The sequence below is a fragment of the Pipistrellus hanaki genome (genome assembly GCF_964339955.1).
Source record: "Pipistrellus hanaki genome assembly, chromosome: 2".
NCBI lineage: Eukaryota > Metazoa > Chordata > Mammalia > Chiroptera > Vespertilionidae > Pipistrellus > Pipistrellus hanaki.
Window position 1 is genome coordinate 27,469,863 of NC_140504.1, and position 21,335 is coordinate 27,491,197.

The 21,335-nt window shown below is 39.4% G+C and overlaps 1 protein-coding gene across 16 annotated transcripts in view; it reads right to left on the bottom strand.

Moving 5' to 3' along the window:
• MECOM (MDS1 and EVI1 complex locus) overlaps nucleotides 1-21,335 on the bottom strand; it is a 643,214-nt gene that overhangs the window by 194,266 nt on the left and 427,613 nt on the right. Inside the window, exon 1 of one of the 16 annotated variants that reach the window (XM_084874105.1) lies at nucleotides 1,354-1,368. The exons of the other annotated variants lie outside the window; for them this stretch is intronic. The gene's annotated coding sequence lies outside the window, so the exon portion shown is untranslated. Of the gene's footprint in view, nucleotides 1-1,353; nucleotides 1,369-21,335 lie in introns of those variants that run through there. 16 annotated transcript variants of the gene reach the window in all.

The following is a 21,335-nucleotide window of genomic DNA, read 5'->3' on the forward strand; positions in this document are numbered from 1 at the left end:
GGCTCTAAAGGTTAGATGTGTAGCCAGGTAAAAATGCTTCATGAACTCTGAAGCACATACTTGATAGATATTAGGTCATTTTATCATTGTGATTATCATGTTTTATAATGAAATCATATAATTTATTTGTTTGTAAAAGAATTCTTTGAATCCTAAATGTAGAAATGATAAAAAAGGAACAAATCTGCAGAAGAAACACCGGCACCTGCCTGGCCTGTGTGGCTCAGTGTTTGAGTGTCAACCTATGAGCCAGGAGGTCACAATTTGATTCCCAATCAGGGCACCTGTCTGGGGTTGTGGGCTCAATCCTCAGTAGGGGGCGTGCAGAAAGCACCCCTCCAATGATTCTCTCTCATCATTGATGTTTCTCTCTCTCCCTCTCCCTTCTTCTCTAAAAATCAATAAAACTATATCGCTTTTAAAAGAAAAGAAACATCAGAACTTTCGTCACCAGGATTGTTTAGTGTTATGGAAAGGGGGAATATTATTTCCTTTAAGCTATACTGCTAGATTTCCAAGCCTCTATTCATTCACCCTACTGAAATGAAGAAGAGGAGAAATAGAGGCTGTGTTACTCGATTCTCATTCAACAAGCCTATCCTTACCATAGTTTTCCTGTCAAGTAACCATCATCTTTCAAAGTACACACATATTCCAGGACTTAAGTAGGTTTCTGGAGAAGGACGTCGAGATGTTTGGAAGTAGACTACAAGCCTGCTCGTCTGAATCACCCTTCCTAAAAAGGAAAGGATGATCAACCAGATGGCCTTCTTTAGGTTCCTGCAAGTGTTGGCTCCACAGAACACTATTTTTAAGATCAAGCAAGTATGCAGCATGTACAGTAGCCCATAAGATGTGGCTTCAGAGAATACAGGTCTATTTCTCCCAGAAGATTTCTTTTTTCAAATGGTGTTATATAAATACATCGTGAGACTCGAATCTAGGAAAAGAAAATATAAAATATGTGCTGCTGTTTTCAGCTTTCGACTGGGAGAAGGCTTAGGTGCAACTTTCGTAGGTCCTACTGACTCCAGTTCATCCGACATCAGCCACCTCCACCATGACACCAAAGTGGGACTCCCAGCAAGATCAAAGTCATATACCTGAGGTACACCAGTGGGGAAGTTGGTGCCATGTCTGTCTTGGTGCCTAAGATTGGCCTCTTGAGTCTGTCTCCAAAAAAAAAAAATGTTGGTGATGACATCACCAAAGAAACTGGTAATTAGAAGGGTCTGAAGATTACAGCAAAACTGATATTTTGTACAGGCAGGCCAGATTTAGCTAGTACCTTCAGCCTCGGCCCTGATCATCACAGCCCTCAAAGAACTACCAAGAGACAGAAACAACAACAACAACAATAATAAAAACAAAAAACAAAAACAAAACAAAACAAAAAAAAAACCACCAGACAAAATATTAAGCAAAGTGGAAATATCACTTCTGATGAATTGCCAACATTGCCAACAGATACAGAACCGATCTTTAGCTAGAGAAGTATCTAGACTAGGGGTGTCGAACTCAATCAGAGAAGGGGCCAAAATCTAAAATCCAGCCTAAATTGCGGGCCGAATGGTTTACTGAACAGTCATAAACTGACAATGTCATAAACTGACAGCGGAGTGCAGTGATGACAGCACGGTGCGGGCCACATTGCAAGGCCTGGCGGGCTGGATTTGGCCCTCGGGCCTTGTGTTTGACACATGTGATCTAGACCATTATAGATATCTGGGGTACTGCAGTCTGTGGGCTGCATTGTTGATGGCCTTGACCCTCATGACACCATAGATGACATCAACAGTAGTACATGGGAATGCCCAGCTAGTTAACAACCACAAAGGAAAGTATTCCAATTAAATATCATTTGACTATATATGTATATACATATATATATGTGTATATACATATATATAAGTTCTGTCAGCACACAGGGCAAAATAGGTGAAGTGATTGAGAAGTCCAGATTGGTAGTTACAAAATGGTCACAGAGACATAAAGTACAGCATAGGGAATATAGTCAATATACGGTAACAGCTATGTATGTGCCAGGGGGGAGCACTCGGTAACAATAAGATTGTGTAATCACTATGCTGTACACCTGAAACTAATACGAAATATTATTAAATGTAAGCTGAAATATATATATTTCAGCACATTTAGCACATTGCCACATGTTAATGAGTTTATTAAAGTAGGTAGTTTTTATTTAGCAGCTCTGAAGGAAAGAGACAGAAACCATTGTTGGTTTATTCGTTCATTTATTAATTCTTTTGCTGAATATTTATTAAGTTCACAAATGTGCCAGACTCTCCCTCTCAATAAAGAGCTAAATAAAGAGCAGAGAGGCGCTCTGCTCAGGTGGAGAGTATAACCTGGAATGCTAGTCCTCAAATGTTTATCTTCACACACCCTTTCAATAATACTTTTTGAGCATGCATTCCCAATAGACTATATATATAATGAATAATATATATATATATATATATATATAAATTATTCATTATTTTACTTTACTAACATATGGAATATGACATAACAACATTAATATGTATATTACATTTCTTTAATGATAGTAAAATAATAGAAACAAGTGTTAATTTTTGCTATCCCCCATAGATTACTTTTATAACCCTTGGCATGTGGGCATCCTCTTGAAAGACCAGTCTTTTAGAGTAATTTCTATGACTAGATTTTTTTCCAGGGGGACAATATTTTCCAGAGTATATGATATTTTGATCACCTCCAGAATTTTAAAATAAGAGAAATTAAAGGAGTTGTTCAGAGACTCAATCTACTTTTTCTATGCATGTCTAGTAACTTAAATTGCTTCTAGAAAACAGTAGATGTCTAGTAAGTAATTATAATACTATATGGAATTGAGGGGAAAAGAGAAGAATGAGGGATTGAGGGAGAGAATGAGCCCATGCAATATAAAAAAGAGTTATTTTTACAATAAGAGAAAAAATAGCTTGCTTGCCAGGAAAAAATAATGAGTTACCTTAGTTATTAAAATAATAATAATAGTAATAATAATAAAACAAAATAAAATTCATATGAGAAAGAACCTATCTCCAGCTCACTTCCATTTGGCAGGCTGAAATATCTAATCATAAATCTCATCTCCAGAATTTCTGGGTACAATTTTACTGGGTTTTCTCTCTTTTTTAATGGACAATAAATTAATTTTACTATAAATAATCAAATAGTTTCTGAAATGCATTTATATGTAGGTTCCTTAAAATTATTTACCTTGCCCATAATTCACTGAAAAGGGAAATGTTGATAGATATAGTTACATAGTTACAGGCCTCATAGCTGACACCCATAACCATTTCCTTTGTTTAAAATCGACCGTATTTTCTTTGTGGCAAAATGACTGCTACTGATAGTTGGTAATACTAATATTTGTGTCAGGCTATCAAAAGCATTTCCTAAGGCTCATGGTTTCAGTGTTATCAATAATGTATTTATCTGTTACATCAAAGTTCTGGTGTAATAAACTTATCGCCATTTCCACTAAGTTCCCCCAGGCTTGCTGTTGGTTCGGACAAAAGGTGCTTTGTAACGTGTGTCCCCATTAGAAACAGTTCCTTCAGGTGCACAGGCCAGTGCCAGGTTCTGGGAGCAGACTTCTCTGCTGAGTTCAGAGCTCCCCCATCAAGGCTCTTCCGCGCTCTGAGAACTATGCGAGGAAGGCAGGTGATGGCTGAGGGTCCCGTGTAGGAAGCTGCCTTCTGATGCCCTCATGCTCACATACAGAGCAGTCTCCTATGGAACGGCCTGTCGGGAACCCCTGGGCCACACCCTCCCAGCTTCCTCCACAGCTGGGGAGTCCTGAGTGTTTAGGTTAGGACCACTGTGCCCTCTGCTCGGGGATGGACTCCTGGGGGAAAGTCTGTTTTTGTCTCAGCCTAACCCTGAGGATCTCCAAAATTCCAAATGGATGGAGGAGAAGGATTTTCCCAGGAACCCTTCTGCCCATCAATGAGTAGGCCTCTCTCACAATCCGAATCTCGAAGGGTACCTCAATCTCCAAGGAAATCTTTGCAGCAAAAATGCGGACATTCTTTCTGAAGTGTGCATGCACACAAAACACATGCACGTTTATCCATAGAGATGTACACACAAGTATATAACAAGTCTATAATTATGGCTAATTTGTCTGACTTATAAAAATTGTATATGGTAGATTTTCTTATTCTCTTAAAAAAAAAAAAAGGACACAGGGCCTCATAGACCCATCCTTTATCAGCAGCTCCATTGCTAGGTCTCGAATGTGTCTCACACAAGTGAAATAAGAAAATTCTTCTTACGTAATCATGTCATATAATTGATGATTTCATAATCATTTCATTTTCATTTTATTGCTGAATTTTGTGTGCACCTACGACAGCCCTCCTTCCAGGGGCACAAGGATGCTCCCCACCTTCTCAGGCAACGACTCCCCCTTTCAGGAAGCGGGGAAAGGAGAAGCTGGCAGCCCAGCCTGACCCCCGACGTGGCCCCCACAGTGTGAAAAGAGGCTGGTCCCCAGCGGTGACTCTTTCATCACGAGGAGAAATCTGACCCTTCTTTCAGATGTGTGGAAAAGGTGAAAAAGCCTTTTTTTTTTTTCTCTCTCTCTCTCTCTCTCTCCCCCCTTTCCCAAGTATTGGACTGACATTCCTTCCCCACTAACCCCCAAAGGCCCTGGGGAGGCGTCTGGACCATTATGAGAAGTGTTTGTCGAGCCCCTTCAGGGCCGCGGTGGACAGGCGGTGCAGACACAAGCCGAGCAAGCACAGCCGGGCTGCAGGCAGGCAGCAGGCCCTGCTTCCTCGGCGTCCTGACAGTCAGTGCCTTTTCAACACGTGGGCATTCTTCCCCCGCGCAGCCATCCCACGGTCCTGGTGAAGTGTTTGCATGTCCCACCGACCCCACCACAGCCTCCCCTCCCACCCTGAAGAGCACGCGGGCCTCCCTGGGCCAAGGCATGCTAGGAGAAGCCAGCCGGGACCGCATCGTGGTTTGTGTGCAAACAACAAACACTGGGCGCCCGGGCTCGCATGCTATCACACATCGCAGCCCCAAACTTCCTTCATATCTGGTTTCTCGCACAAGTTCAACCCGGTGCCTCACTGGGGCAGGCAGAGCAGGCTTGGAGGGGAAAAGGTGAAAGACGCTAAGGAAACCTCCACTCCAACAAGACCGGTACAAATATTCTGATTAGCTCCGATAAGACGTACTTTCATTTTCCTGCGAGTTTTATCTTTGTGCATAGGCTGCCCCGTCTCTAAGGAAGGCTCAGCCGGGTGTGTGGGAGTCGGTTGTTCTTTTCAACTCGCATGTGCCAGGGTGTTTCCTTGGGGGGAACACATTCCAATTTCTTAATGGGGTGTAATCAGGACCATGTTTGCTTCAGGCCTTATAATGATGATGCTGTTAACTGCATTCATCAGAAATCCTTTAAAACAGCTGTTTCCAACCAACTTTCGCTGTGAATATACTTTTGTGTGTTTAATGTACTTGGCAAGCCCTTTGAGAAAGCCCCTGCCTACTGGTTTTATTTGTTTCCACTTATGAAAACATGCGTTCGCTGTGAAAGTCAGATGCATTTGTAAAGTTATCAAGGCCCTCGTAAGAAAAACGACCCTCTCTGTCATCGTCGGCAGCCGCCGAATCATCTCCACGGAGGGAAATCTGCTTTGAAGAAACGTGCCTTTGTTTAACCATACGATGACCGGCCACTCTTTTTCAGGCAAGAAGTGCAATGAACATACTTCTAGAGTTATGTATCCTGAAGTTTAGAGATAGTTAGAGAGAGAGAGAGAGAGAGAGAGAGAGAGAGAGAGAGAGAGAGAGAAGTGGAGAGAGAGAGACCCACTGGGACAAGGTCCAGAAGCAAAGATTTTCCTGTAAGCCAGCGTGTGTTTAGCTACCTGGGTGAATCCTATCCCAAGTTGTGGACCAAGCCCTGATGTCTCTATCACTTATCAGCCTTCTGCTCCGAAATGCAAGAATTATCCTCAACTCGGAGCCTTCGGTAACGACAGAACACCTTCCTTTTCTTGTAACATTATCCAGCCAGGAAATAGGCAGCGAGTACAAATGGTTGGTTGAAGTCTGGTCTTTGTTTTCTGTCGTCCTCAGTTGACAATGCTTGCTGCAAGGAAGCAGGCCAAAATAAAACTGCCAACCACCATGTTGTGTGAAACTGCAAAAGCAGGAAAAATTCCCTTGTGCTTTATGCCCACCACACCCCCAAAGTAGATAGGATTGTTGCTATATTGCAAGTGAATTAGCTTATGCTGTCCTAGATATTTTAGTAGTCAGGGCATGTAATTAAAAAGCAAGCGAGCAAACAAGGACAGTCTCCTGTCATGGGCATGTATTTGCTCACCACCTGGTGAATGCCGGGGGTGGAGGGGGTCCCTGAAATCCCAGGGCCCTGGGAAGGCTCTGCCTTTTTATGCTAATCTTCTCCTTTCCTCAATGTTGAAATGATTCCCTAATCCCCAATCACTGGGAAAGGAGATGCCTCAACAATCGGAGAAACCTAGTGCATTGTTGACTTTGCCTCTTCCGTGAGTCCTGAACAATAAATCTTACAACTTTTCTTCTATGATAGTGAATGCCCAACCCCAGCTCAGCTGGAGTCCTATTTCCTGGGCCCTGGGAAGATAGAAAATATCACATTTCTATTTCACTCGACCCTTTCACTCTCTCTGTCATGCTTCGCTGCCTTTACAAGTCACCATTTCACTGTTGCAACAAAGCTTACAGGGACTCTAACAGGTGAGGCCTCCAGCAAACACGGGAGTGAGCGGGCCTGGGAAGCAGGCAGAGGACCATGCCGCTTATCTGCGTGTATCTGGCCGTTTCTTACCACAAGGCCTGCACCATGACAGCCAGGCTGTCCCGAGGCAATGGTTCGGTAATAAGATACACAACAAATAATGGGCTTTTTTGCTGGAAAAATATATACTCAGGTAATTAAATTGTTAACATGATGGATGGCCTTATTTTATATTTGAATTCAAAGTGACTTTCTGTATCACTCAACTAAAATGGCCCGATGTTACAAAGAAAAGAAGGGGGGAAGGGGGAGGAAAAAAAAAAAAAAACAACACACATAACTCCAGAGGAATAGAAATATAGATTTTTGTTCGTGTTAAAAACAAATATGGGTAGTTTTCACTGGGCTGGGTCATAATGTTTCTCTGAAATGCATGGATCTGGCGTTCAAATTTCATATGCATGATTTCTCATTCCTAATTTTTGGTAGCATATCCTAAAAGGTAAGGCTATAGAAAAATTTTCAAGCGGATTCGCTTTGTTTTACTCAAGCAGCATAAGAACTTGTTAGAGGGACCTATTATTCAGAAGGTTCCAGAAGCAAGACCCTAGTGCCTAGGTTTAAAATGTTAATGAACATTCATTTTGCCCACGTGGAATCCCAGATGACAATATGTTTTGTGCCCGAGGCAGGATTCTGACTGAATCAATAAACTACCCTAAGTTTGATAAAAGTTTTACAAAATATCCAGGACATTTAGAGTAATTGTTAACATCTGTTCATTATTCAGCAGTGTGCGCAGGTTTAGAAGCCAGATAAATATATTTATTCATCAGCAGCCAGCATGTCACTGCTACCTCAGTGGTGACATAAAACAGTAAGACATTAGAACATGCCTTAGTCTTGGGTTCAGAGAATACAAATGAACCATTGTGGGGGGAAAAACGAAAAGTTAGGCTTTCTCCATTTTTACACTGAGAGTGAGAGAGATACATGCAGAGAAAGAGAGAAGGGGGGGGGGGGGAAGAGCGAGTTAAAAAAAAATCTTGATAATTTACTTCGAATGGAAAACCTGGGGAATATGCAGGAAAAATAAATAAATAAGTGAAAGTATAAATCTTCGGAGAAGGGATCTGAAGACATCAATCATTGCTGCAACATGAAGAGCATTTTTCTTGCTTATTCTCCACAACACAATTCAATTTTGATTTCTTCTTTTATTTCACAATGTAAGAAAGTTATGTCTACACTGGAAGGGAAAAACAGGCTTTTGAAAATAACATTGAAAAGGTTCTCTCTAGCAGAATGAAATCAGTTCTTTGAGAATAGCCACCAATTTACAGCCGGTTTTTCCTAAGTCAAAAATCAGCTTCAGATTCATTGTTTAATAGTAACAAGAAAATATTAACCAAATCATATTCATGATTATTGATATCTGATGGGGTGGGGAAGCATGTCAAGAGCTTTTATGTCAGTGTTTGTTGTTGTTTTATATAATCTGGGGTATGAGTGTGTGTGTGTGTGTGTGTGTGTGTGTGTGTGTGTGTGTGTGTCTGTATACCAAGTGCCCTTCCAGCAGTCTCAGTGACCTCTAATGATGCTAATAGAGCTCAAGTAATGTGTTCCTTGAGTATCTGAAGCTGAGTTGATTATTAACTTTCAACTGCCTTGCATTATCCTCAATCATGATTGGATAAAATTGACTGGAAAAAGTCATCTCAAGGTTTACCTCTTTAATGAGGGAATAAATCTGACAATATGCCATCAACTTTAACACAATCCACTAACGTCAGACTTAGAAACGGTGAACTTGGCTTATGAAAGGTGCGAAGATTCCAGAGAAAGGAGTTATAGTAGAAGACAGTCACTGGTGGGAACATTATTGCATTTTTCTGACATGTAGGTCTGAAAATTCATTACCAAAGTGTGCACAGTACCGTGAATTTCACATGAAAGACATTTAATAAAAGTTGGTTGAATTGAAGACCTATAACAATTCTATCTATTAATCTATCTATCTATCTATCTATCAGCCCAGCAACTGGAATGGTGGAACAACCAGTCACTATGATATGCACTACAGCAGCCAACCTGCCTGATTAGGCCCCAATTTGCCACCCTCCCACCTTTAGGGGCCCTTCCCCAAACCCCCATTGCCTCCCCACCCAAATCAGCAGTGGGGCCAGCCAGCCAACCTCCCACATCTCCTCCCTGCCACCTGCCTGGCTGATTGGTCCCCAATGGGACCAGCCAACCTGACCCTACCCATGCACAAATTCGTGCACTGGGCCTCTAGTATATAAGTATCCAATAAAATCTAAGATATAAGTTGAAAACAGTAGATATCTCTATGCGGACCAGAAGATTAGCAAGGTAGAGATGATAAAATTAATATTGACGCTAGTAGTGATGCTATCTAGCTAATTAAAGCTGTAAAAGAGGCAAGAGCTTCTTCATGGATTGTTCTGTTAACTAACCTGTAATTATATTGTCAATTGCATTAACTTCAATGCCAACTAATAGAGCAAGTTTCAAGGGAGGCAGCCAATGTTGGGATGGTTATTTATTTTTATGTCCTAATTAATCAGTACTGACACCAAACCACATCCTTCCTCCTTGCTCATTATTTAAATGACCCATTTATATGGATGAACCTCTTTGCTTTGTGCATTTCATTATCACATTAACATGCTTTCAAAACAAAAACGGTTGTTTCTGCTTCAGCAAGTACTTTGAACAAACAGTCACTTGAGCTACTCCTGACAGGCTATGCAACCCTCATCTCCATCTAGGCATTTATATTGGCCATTTGGAATTTGAATATAATCAAATAATCACAACTTGGAGGAAAGAAAACAATCTCCAATGAGCTTTGTAGTGCTAGATTATGGGTGGGAAGATGGCTAGTTTAAGAAATAAAAGCAGGAATTCTAACTTTTCATCTAAGGTTGGGAAGCAACTTTCATATAGCCAGTCATTTATTTGTGTTTCATATCTGGAAACCTGAAAATAAAACCTTCAACTGAGTAAAGTGAAAATCTATTGGCGTCATCAGAATAAAATACTGTGTAATTTTAAAGTAACTTTGTGAGCCAGTCTCTGGGACATGTTTCTCCTCTAGTGAAGGCTCCTGGAGATGTCTTAACTATTTCAAGTAGCTGCACCTTTGCCCTCTAATGAGAGGCTGTATGCTCAGACTATATCTTGAAAAGCCAACCTCATTAACCTTAAGCATATGAACCCTGATACCACCCTAGAAAATGGTGTTGGACAGAGCACAGATGCCTCAATATATCTTTAGGAGAGGTCTTTCTGCCCAAATTTTCCTTAGAAAAAAGGAAGCATGATATATCCAAATGTTTACAAGGTTTCTATATTATGGAGAACATGCTCAAAGTACTTTTGGGAAGACATATTAGCTGGAAACAAAACTGAAATCAAAAGTTGGTTTGGATGTTTATAGAAGTTACCTAATGGAATCGTTTTTAGAAGAGTTAACAGCATTTCACCCATATTTATTAGTTATCCCTTTGGATATGATATGACAATTGCAAATGTTTGTTGGATTGCACTGTCACTTTAAAATAACCTTTAAAAGAGTATAGGAAAAAGTTATGTTGTGGTATCCGTGAGTGGGCCCCCACAGGACACATTAAAAAAACAACAATAAGTCTAAATGTAACATGACTGTCTACTTGGGCCTGAGATGAACTTTCTAGTAATAGGCACATATACAGATGTAAAAAGTGATATGCCCCAGATACTGTGGATATAAATTTTAAAATATGCTCTTAGAAACTGTTGGTGATTCAAAAATAAACTTAAGTGATGATGATTACTTACATTTTAAATTTGAGTAGAACTATACCATGGCAATGGAAGTAAACCATATTCCTAGATTCACAAATACTATAAACATTCTATTCTCATAATGGTAAAAGATCATTTTTGAGTTTCCAGTTGAGTAACATCACTCATCACTCTATGTTGGGGGTCCTCTGTGGGCAGAGACTGTACTTGGATATGGTGGTGGTTTTCAGGTCCCATCCTGATGAAAAATCTTCAATTTATAGACTGTATCAAACAAACAAAATCATGGCTTACACTCCATACTTTCATTCCTTTTGGTGGTTTTCTCACGTTTTCAACAGTTACCAGCCACCTTCCTACTACAACTCCCTCCTCTGTGGTCTAGGAACTCATTTATGCCGAATTCCAACTTATTAAAAGGAAATCCTTCTGTATACTTTACCTAAATCCTGAATCCTTCCATTAAAGCTCATTTCATATTATTCAGACTCCCGTGAACAGTAGTCCAATATCATCCTCTTTATGGGAAAAACCCATGATTTGAAAATAGTCAATAAATCACTCTTTATCCTTCATTTCCCCCACTTGAATAAGCCCAGCTCCCCAGGGCTTTCCCCATCGTACTCCACCTCCAACTCCCCATCAAGGCACAACTGAGTTCCTGGGAGAATTAGTCATATATTAGGATTAATTATAACATTACATATCATATAAGACTATAATGATTATTAATTTTAAATAGTGAATACAATTGCCATAAAACGTGGCTTAGGCCTTCCTCTAAGTTCCTCAGGAAATTCTCAAATTTCTCCTCAACCGCCTCAGCCTGCTTCAGAAATGCTCAATCCTTTGTGTCAGTGACAGGGGAGATCAGTTTATATTTAGGAAAAGTAGGCGAATGTCTGGTATGGAACAGATTAAAACCAAGGAAGTTTGTTCCTACATAACCTAAGCCAAGATTTCTAACGATGAAAGGCAACTTAATTAACCCATTTCATACGGTCATCATCAGAGCATTTATTATTGAAAGTGGGCTCCATTTCAAGCTTCAAATGTATAAAATTTTCTGAAACACTTTCTTAAGTAGAGCTTATAGAGCCTTACACAATAACCCAATCAATGTTTGCTCTGCTCTGTTTGGGGTGGAGATGGCTATTCTCACATCAGGCATTACATTTTCTATCTCAATTATAGTCTCACCTTGAAGATCAGGTGTCCAAATCTGCACATGCTGATCGGCTACATACTACAAGGCAAAAACTCAAGAGCTTGTATTTATTTCAACAGATTCATATTTTTAACTTATGGCCTAATTCTTGTGGCTGAGGCATGAAACATGACCCTTAGTTAGGCAACTGATAGGATATTTTGCATTTTAAAGAGGTGGCACTGGTAGAGGGTGAACAATAAATGTTGCTTCAGTACCCCTTGCTGAAACTCATGATTATAGTTTGTTGATAATCCCTTACTCTTTGGTTTCTGAAGATGGTACTAGAATCCTACTGTGAGCTCTGTGCTAACCATAGAAAATGCAAGCAAGTTCCAGTGTTTCTCTTAGGTCAGTGGTCGGCCAACTCATTAGTCAATAGAACCCAATATCAACGGTACAACGATTGAAGTTTCTTTTGAGAGCTGAAAACCGACTTCTGCGCATGGGCCACGAAGTTTCAATGGTACATGAGCGCCTGCACATGGTATTTTGTGGAAGAGCCACACTCAAGGGGCCAAAAAGCCGCACGTGGCTCCCAAGCCTCGGTTTGCCAACCACTGTCCTGGGTCCTTAATGTCAGATTCAAATGAGCATTAAGGAGGATCCTAAAAAAAGCTAGTGAGGGTCACTGGCTGATTGAAATTAGGGTACAAGACAGGAGAGGGATTTTTGGCAGGAGCTCCTCCACCCAGTGACCATTTTTTAAAATATATTTTATTGATTTTTTACAGAGAGAAAGAGAGAAGGATAGAGAGTTAGAAACATCGATGAGAGAGAATCATCGATCAGCTGCCTCTTGCACACCCCTACTGAGGATGTGCCCACAACCAAGGTACATGCCCATGACGGGAATCGAACCTGGGACCTTTCAGTCTACAGGCCGATGCTCTATCCACTGAGCCAAACTGGTTTCGGCCACCCAGTGACCATTCTTGTCATCAGTGTTCTCCAAATCAGTCTGGTAGGATATTGAAGATTGGAATTTAGGTATTGCAGAATGTTTGCAGGCTCCCAGGCAGTGGCGGAAAAAAAAGATCTGGATCAAATTATATTCAATTCAGAGGCATGTGGGGCATTCTAATGATTTCCATTGCCCCTGTGGTCATCTTGGGTGGTGCAGCTCATTAAGGTTCAATCACAAAAATTAGGACTCAGAAGATGTCAGACATGAGAAAGACCCTATGTAGGCCACCAAAGCTCACTGAGATGAAGTGGCTTGGACAAGGCCATCTTCTAACAATAGTCCATACCCCCAGGACTATAAAACAGGTGGCTAATGCTTATCTTCTAAACACCTATCACAGTACGAGTTCACTGGAAAAAGTCAACAAAGTGTGCAAAGATTCGGAGAGAATAGTTACCTATCACAAACAGTGTCTGCTACCCCAAATCCCCATCAAACACTTTCCTGGAATTCCAGAGTAGTTTCCTGATTCACAATCATGCTTCCATGTTTAGCCTGCCAATCATTGACACTCCAGAATCACAGCTTCCTTCTGCCCCACTCCTTTTTCCAGAGGCTCCTGTATGTCCTAACTCTGCCCATGTAGAACCTGACCTCTTTGGACAAGGCTTTCTGTAGTCAACGTTTATATTTATGTCTGTTTCTATCATCATGCCATATTGGATCCTGACCCACAGATATTCCTTCCCCTCCACCTGGCTCTGAAAAGTGCTTTCCCAGTCTCTTCTTCCTATTCTAGACGATTATGATTATAATAGCTTAAATTGTTTATCTTTTCTTTTAAAAAATGCTTCATATTTGAATGTCACATTCTAATTGAGATTGCTAATATTCAAATTGTGTTTCCTCAGATACCATCGGTGAAAAGAGATGAGCACAAACATGAGGTTTTGAAACTCCCACCCCATTTTCACCATAATAACTTAGCTGACTTTTGCCTAGTTTATATGTTAGCTTCTGAGTAAGATATTGTTTAAAGAAGAATTTTGACTACTTTTATTTTTAAAAGGTTAAAAAAAAACCCACCTTTTAAATTGCAATAACACATGACTCAAAGAATTTGCCACCACCTGGTGGCAGCATACCAAAATTTCAACATATCTAAATTGATAGCAAGGACAAAGTTGAATCTGCTATCCAAAATTCATCAAGTATCATAAATGCCTCAGAGGATTAAGTGTAATTATGAAAAAATGTATCACAAAGTACAATACCACTTTCAAACTGCAATGTGGTAGTATTTGAAAGTTAGGATCCCAGAAAAGAATTACTTTGCTGTATGGATCTCAGACTGCTTATAGAAAATATTTTCATTATGTCTTAACATGATTTCAATAAGGTAAAATAAACTAGTAGAATTCTCTCTGTTTTAATGTTTAAACATTAGTATTATTTATCTTCAAACACCAGGGAGAAAGTTTCATTTTTTCTTCTTGGAATCCATGTAAATACTCAATTCCTGGATAAATTCTGAGACATTTCCTGCGCTACTTTCCACCTCCATCAAAATAAAACAAAATAAGACCAAAGACACTTTCTCATAGACCTTTATAAATGACTGCACAAAGAGAATAGACAACTCTCAGCTATTTCAGCCACCAGCACATTCATGGAGAAGTGAAGGAAGAAGGTGAGATTTTGCCTTCTTGGGCTTTTCAGCTCTCACATAATAGTAATATATTTCATTGGTTTTGTTCACTCTAACCACACTAACCTTGCTCAGACAGCACCCTGTTTAGGTAAAATACTTTCAGCCCTCAGGAATCGGTTCTAGTTAGGTAAGTGCCTGGACAGTGGAGGGGAAAATGAAATCTGAGCCCTGCCACTCCCTGCTGCTTCTCTGTCCAGAAGACCCTCAGAGACCCACCCACTTGCCCTTCTCCTCTGGCTGTGTGATTTGAAAGTCATTGTCCCCTGGCTCACGGTGATTGTCACAGGTTATGCTGGCAGGCAGGACATGAGAGAATCAACAAGGCGGACGAGGGGTGGCCTGCAACACTCCCTGGCTAGAGGACACAGAAGGACGATTTATGTCTTAGGGTCCCAGATTGCTGCAGTAAACTTACTCCTTAAGAAGCCATGATCACTTAGGATCACATATGGCTTTGCCAGCGAGCTTATATCCATACAAGCTCTTTGAGAACCATCAGTGAGCCAATGACATTCTGAGCAAATAGCAATTAGTCAAATTGGCAGTTTCCAACTGAAGTCTGTGCCTAGTTCCCCTAAAACAATGCAGCCAGCGTTGTTTACCAGCTTTTCCTAGGGTCAATTACAAGGAGCAAACTATGACTTGACTCACAACAATTAATAAAGTGAGAGCAATAAAAAGTGAGGAAAATAAAACAAAACAAGAATAGATTTAGTACTTTTGGAATGTAGGGTATTTTTCCTGATAGGAACGTGAGAATGACCTACCATGCTTCTCCTCCTTACAACAGATGGAGCAAAGTAGATTTTAATCATTTAGAGTATGTGTCACCATTAATTCTTTCAGCGTGCAAAGAGCATGTCAGAGCAAATATTGGACACTCCAGGAGTCTAAACTGTTGCTGAAAATAAATAAAATTCATTGATGACCATGACTTTGCAATTATTGGACCTTACTACTGTTATTTCTCTGATGGATTTGTGTCACAGCGTCAGTGGTACCAAACCAAACACTACCAGCGGTGGTCTGCCAACAGTTTGGAGTGATATTTAAATTGTCTTTCTACTGTAGCGTTACAAAACCAGTTGCATAAACGTTTATATGTTTAGTTAAAGTCTTCAGAAAAAGGAAAGTTTGCAGAAAGAAGCCAGACAAACCAAAAAATGCTCAATGTCAAGGTTGCCAAGTGAGAAAACAGGCACATTAACACATACTAATTAACCTTCCTGCTTTGGTTATTATATAACAGGCTGCATTATGACCTGCTGCCTTGCTCCTGGGCCAGCACTGCCTATCTTGAGATCACTTTTTGATACTCCTAAGGCAAAGGAACACCAAACAGTAGCCATTTATCTGACAAAAGACCTTGTTTTTTCCTTATCTTGTCAATCATTAAACCAGTAATGTCTTTTATGTTATTGCTTTAACATTCATTAACACTCACGTCAGAGGAAATCTTTGCCATTACAAATCCTTTTGACCATCTGAAGTTATTTTGCCTTGGTTTGTTACAATTTTTTTTTTTTTAAATTGATGCAATAGCACTAAGATGGGCTGGGAACTTACCCACTAGTTCATCTTGAGGTGTCTCTTTTATGAGGTGTCTCTTTTCTTTAAAAATAAAATCAGCTCTCCACATCTCCTAGTTAACTTTTATGGCAAGCATGACTGATTAGCTTAAGAGGAAGGAATACCTCGGAAAAACAGAGTCAGATAGGGACAAGCCTGCTGTGTTGTCACAGGTATTCTTCCTCCTGGCAAAACACAAACAACTCAGGAGAGTTTCCACTGAAAATGTAAAAGGCTCATTATCATCTCAAATGCCTGAAACACATTTTACATAAGTTCCTTATGATTCAGAACCACAAACAGAAACAGAGTCAGATGAGTATCTAATATGACAAAGTGAGAACTTGGAATATCACTGGATAACTCGTTCACTTCTCAACCACTCCTTTTGTGGGAATATCACCCATAAAAACTGATTATACATCATCCACAGCCATATCATCATCCAGCGTCCAGAGGAATAAAACTGAACAAACACTTTTCTTTTTAATAAAGAGCAATTTAGAGGGTGGAGAAGAACCAATTTCCTTCTTGGAAAAATCCATGTGTTAGGAAAATGTCTTTGATTTAAGGAGTGGATTAACCTCATTGTATCTGTACTTATATTCTGCCTACTTGCAGAGAGTACAAGGGAGTGGAGTAGATATCAAAATACTTCTCTAATATACAGCATTTTAAATGTTACCAATATGAAAACCAATATAAAATGTTTCTTTAACTATCCTTTTAGTATTAATAATTTAGTTTAATTTATGGGATATTTAATTAAAATCATAGACTGAATTTGGCCCCAGGGTATTGTAATTATTTAAACATACTTGATAGAATATTTCCCATAGATTCCTTCTTTCTGCTAAGAATAAAATTCAGTCAAAATAAGAAGACAGAGTTGCAAAAAGAATACAAAAATAAAAATAAGAAGACATGGGGCATGGACTGAGCTGAATGTATTTATTCACTCAACAAACACTTAGGAAAGACACTGCAATAGAGACCTTGCAGCTGTGTTGAGAAGGAAACACTACACTTCCCACTACACACAGGGAAGTGATTTTACCTGTAGGATAACCAAATCCATGGCTTCAGGAAGTGAACTATAATGGGGTTTTAATGTCCTTTGGGCCCTGCCTCGGCATTGCTCATTTTCAGTAAATGAAAGCAATACAAGCTTTGCAAGGGGATTTTAAACTATTACAGGGGAAACTCGAAATAAATCCAATACCACCTTAGATGTAAGATTCTGGGAACTACTCATCTTGTGGAGATCTTTAATCTGAAATCACTGCAGGTTTCATGAATATTTAAGAAGCAAAGACTCAAAGAAGACAGTTGAAGGGAAAATTGCTCTTGGCTATTTTTAATAAATAGATCCTTTCTAGGACTCCCAATTCTCAGTGGGAATTGCCTCAAAGACACTTTCCACCTATAATCATTACTCAAGGATTAGGACCCAAGAAACCACACTCAGGGGGCCCATTTATTGCAGCCAGATGGGTAATGGTTCAAAAAGCAGCTCTCCCAAGTGTGAAGAGAGACTATAAACCTGCACCCAATTTGAGGCAAAGAGGTGGGGCCACAACTCCCCACCCAACACACACCCACACACAGGTTTCTCATGACTTCTCTCCCCACCCAGGCCTTGGTTATTTTCCCTTCCTCATCTGATTCCACCAGGATCACAATGTTCTTGAGATAAAATTTAGTGAAGAATTAAGCATGGAGAATAAGATTCGATGACTAGATTTGGGGTTGAGTGAACACTGCGTTGTATATTAGCAGCTTGAATGTGGGCAAATCATTTAAGGTCTTTCAAAGTAAAGTTCACCCTAATCAGACGAAAGCTCATCTCAAAGGCCTCATAAACCAGGAATCTGATCCAATTAAACTTTTCTCTGCAGAACTTCCTGAACCAACACTTCCATTCCAAATATACCAGCATGTTTCTTAACCACTCTGGGTATTTTGACTCCCATATTTTCATTCAAATTGTGTATTCATTAGTGTAGCTACCCATGGGGGGGGGGGGGGGAGGTGAAATCTGCCTAGAGTCCTGATGCTAATAATTTGGTCTCCCATTCTCTACCTTTACTAAATATTATATGCAAAAAAATAAATTAAACTATACATTTTTCTTAAAATATGGCAAGAGAAGACTTTCAATATGAATATGGATGTGTATTTCAGATGTCACAAACTGTTGATGCTTGATTCCTTCCACATCATTTCACCTCCCTTTCCACTCCACTCCCCCACATTTCCAACAAAGCTCTGAGTCCCTCTTAGAAGATTTGCAAACATAAAGGGAGCCATTGTTTGGGCTCTTCTTAAGATGTTCGCACTAAGCAAATGCACCCCAGAAATAATTTTTCAACATCTTCATAGGGTGTTTCAGATTACTGTCTCTATAAGATAATTATCTCGTGGCCCTCACTCACCCTATTGCCATGTTCTAACCTGTGTTTAAGAGAAGTCCAGTCCACTGTCGTAACTACAGATTTGACTCTGTTAATAAGAAAATGCAAACCACTAACTATTGAGTTTCTCTTAGTAAGAAAATGGACTCTAATTTATATCAAGTAATTAAAATGTATGGGCTAACTTAGAAGAATCCTTAGAATTTTATGACAAGGAGCTCTTACATGATACTTTCTCTTATTAAACCATACACATATAAAAAAACATTTGTATAACATAACAAATAGCCTTGCAGCATCTTTTGAAATACCTATAGTTACGTTATCTCATGACTTTTTGACTTAACCGAGTTCCATCAAAATAGCTCTAACTGTTAAAATGTCTATGCCCTCCAATGGGGGAAAAGGGGAGATATATGTACTACTATTGGTAATACTTTCAACAATAAAATAAAATTTTTTAAAAAGGAAAGAAATGTCTATGCCCTCTTAACATTTTAAGATTCACAATATTCATCAATTCTGTACCAGTTTGTGCAACAAAGCACACGTTTAACCATGCTACTACATGACGGCTCTTCAAATATTTGAAGTTATTGCTCATGTTCCTTCTAAGCCTGCTCTTATCAGAATATCGTGAGGTCCTTCAACTCATTGACGTGATCTCCTCACCTCTTGCTATCTTTGTACCCTTTATTTGGAAGCTATCCAGTCCATAAATATCTCTCTTAAAACACAGTACCCCCAAATGAAGACAATAACCCAAACAGTCTCTAAGCACAACAGAGCTAAACCATTACCCCCATTAAATCAGGTCACTGTACTTCTATACTGGAGCCTGGGGTTCTATTAGCTTTTATAGCCACTCCAACACCTTGTTGAGTTATATTATGATTTGACAAGGCCTTGCTCAATAAGTAGCCCAAACTAAGACATAAACTTTTACTTCTTTTCCTTCTGCTGTCACTAGTTAATGAATTAACCTGAAGCAATCTTTCTGAACTCAATTTCTTGAATTGTTCTGTGGGGTCAATATTCAAACATTGACTATAGCTCTTGTTGTTTAACATGCTGTCATGTTGTTTAATGTGGAATTAATGAAACATCAGTGGAATTTTGTTAAATAATAACACCTCTCATCATTCTAAACAGTTTTATTGTTATTCTCTGCAACTGCACGAGCTGCTCAAGGTGAGTGTCTGACTACATTACATCCAACCTGAACAGAACATTTTTTTTCTTCCTGTAATCAAAACATTTTCTTCTCCCTCTTAAAGTTGACAAAGTGATTACAGGAATACAGAGTTCTGAAGAAAAGAAAACTGTATGATTCATATCACATGAAGCAAGATGCCACCCAATCCACCCTAGGGAAAGTTGGGAGAAAAATATGTCTTTTATTTTTTCTATCATAATACAGAAAATAAGCACTAGCAGTGTTGATAGCCTATGGCTTTTCATTTAGAATCAACAATGGTGGCACGTTCTATGATTTTACTTTTTCAGCACCATCCCCAAACAAAGCAATGAAATGTAAGATGATGTGAATGAGACCCTGAAATTTAAGGAGGCAGAATAATGGCTTGCAGGTGTGAACATTATTCATATTTTAAACAAAATTAAATTCTTCCCCATTTCTCCAGGAAAACCAGTATAACAATTACCAAGAGGTAAGATGCCTCTGATATTTAAAAGATATGCTCTTTTGATGACAGTTTTTAACTCATGTTAATCAAATGGAGTATGTGTACAGAATGTATATTAGGAAGAATAATACCCAGGTGAAACTTATAAACTAATCCTTCATTTATAGCCTACCCCCTCTGTGAAATTTATAAACCCCAAACACAGGATCCTTTTATGTCAGTTTCTTTCAGGTATAAATCAATATGATGGGAGCAACACAAAGGAGAGGGGGCTTAGAACTGACATCAGTGCAGATTGTTTAAACACCCAGATAATGTTTAGAAGAATGTGATTATTCTAGAAGATGTTAGACAAGAGGTTTTTTTTGTTTTGTTTTTGTTTTGTTTTGTTTTTCAGTGAATACATGCCTGTCTAAATGTCAGGGAAGGCTGTAAAATGTTCTCCCTAGAATGTGGAATATGGAGGGAGTTTAGACTACTTTGCCTTTTTAAACACAATCAGGGCTAGCCTGGTACTAGGCACTCTGACAATATTTGATGAACTTGAACATGTAGAGTCTATATCTGTAACTTCAAGAGAGGTAAGAGAAAAGATAGCAATTCATGCACCAAGCCCTGTTTAAATAGAGAACGTCAGAGAACCGAAGAGAATCAATGCTCCAAGGTCATTCCCACACACTGCCAACTCCTGCGCAAGGGAAAGCATGGGGACCAGGATCTCCCTGGTGGCCACACCTCTGTGGTGACCATTGCAGAGTTTGTTTCACGTGCCCTTGCTCATTTCTTGAGCAATTTTTGTCCTTTTGTTAAACTGAAGGGAAAAGAAAACTTGTGAGCTGATATTATTAGTATATTGTGGGTACTTATTAAATATTAAAATCTGAATAGATGAATTTTTCAAGCATATGGAAAAGCTGTGAAAGAACACAAAATTTTAAAATGTAATATTTTAGCATCAGTCATGAACACAATGAGGGGATCTCTCCAAATCCTCACCTATACTAGCTGTTTTTTGATTTATTGGTGATAGCCACTATCATCTCTTTGTGGCTTTAATTTTCATTTCTTTGATGATTAGTGACATTGAGCTTCTTTTCATATGTCTACTGATCATTTCTATTTCCTCTTTGGAGAGGAATGAGTCCCTTGCCCATTTTTTCATTGCACTGTTTTCTGTTTTGTTTTTTGTGGTTTTCATTTATGTTGAGTTGTTTGAGTTCTTTATAAATTTTGGATATTAACCCCTTAGCAGAAATATCAGTGTTGAATATGTTCTCCCATTCAGTGGGCTGTATTTTT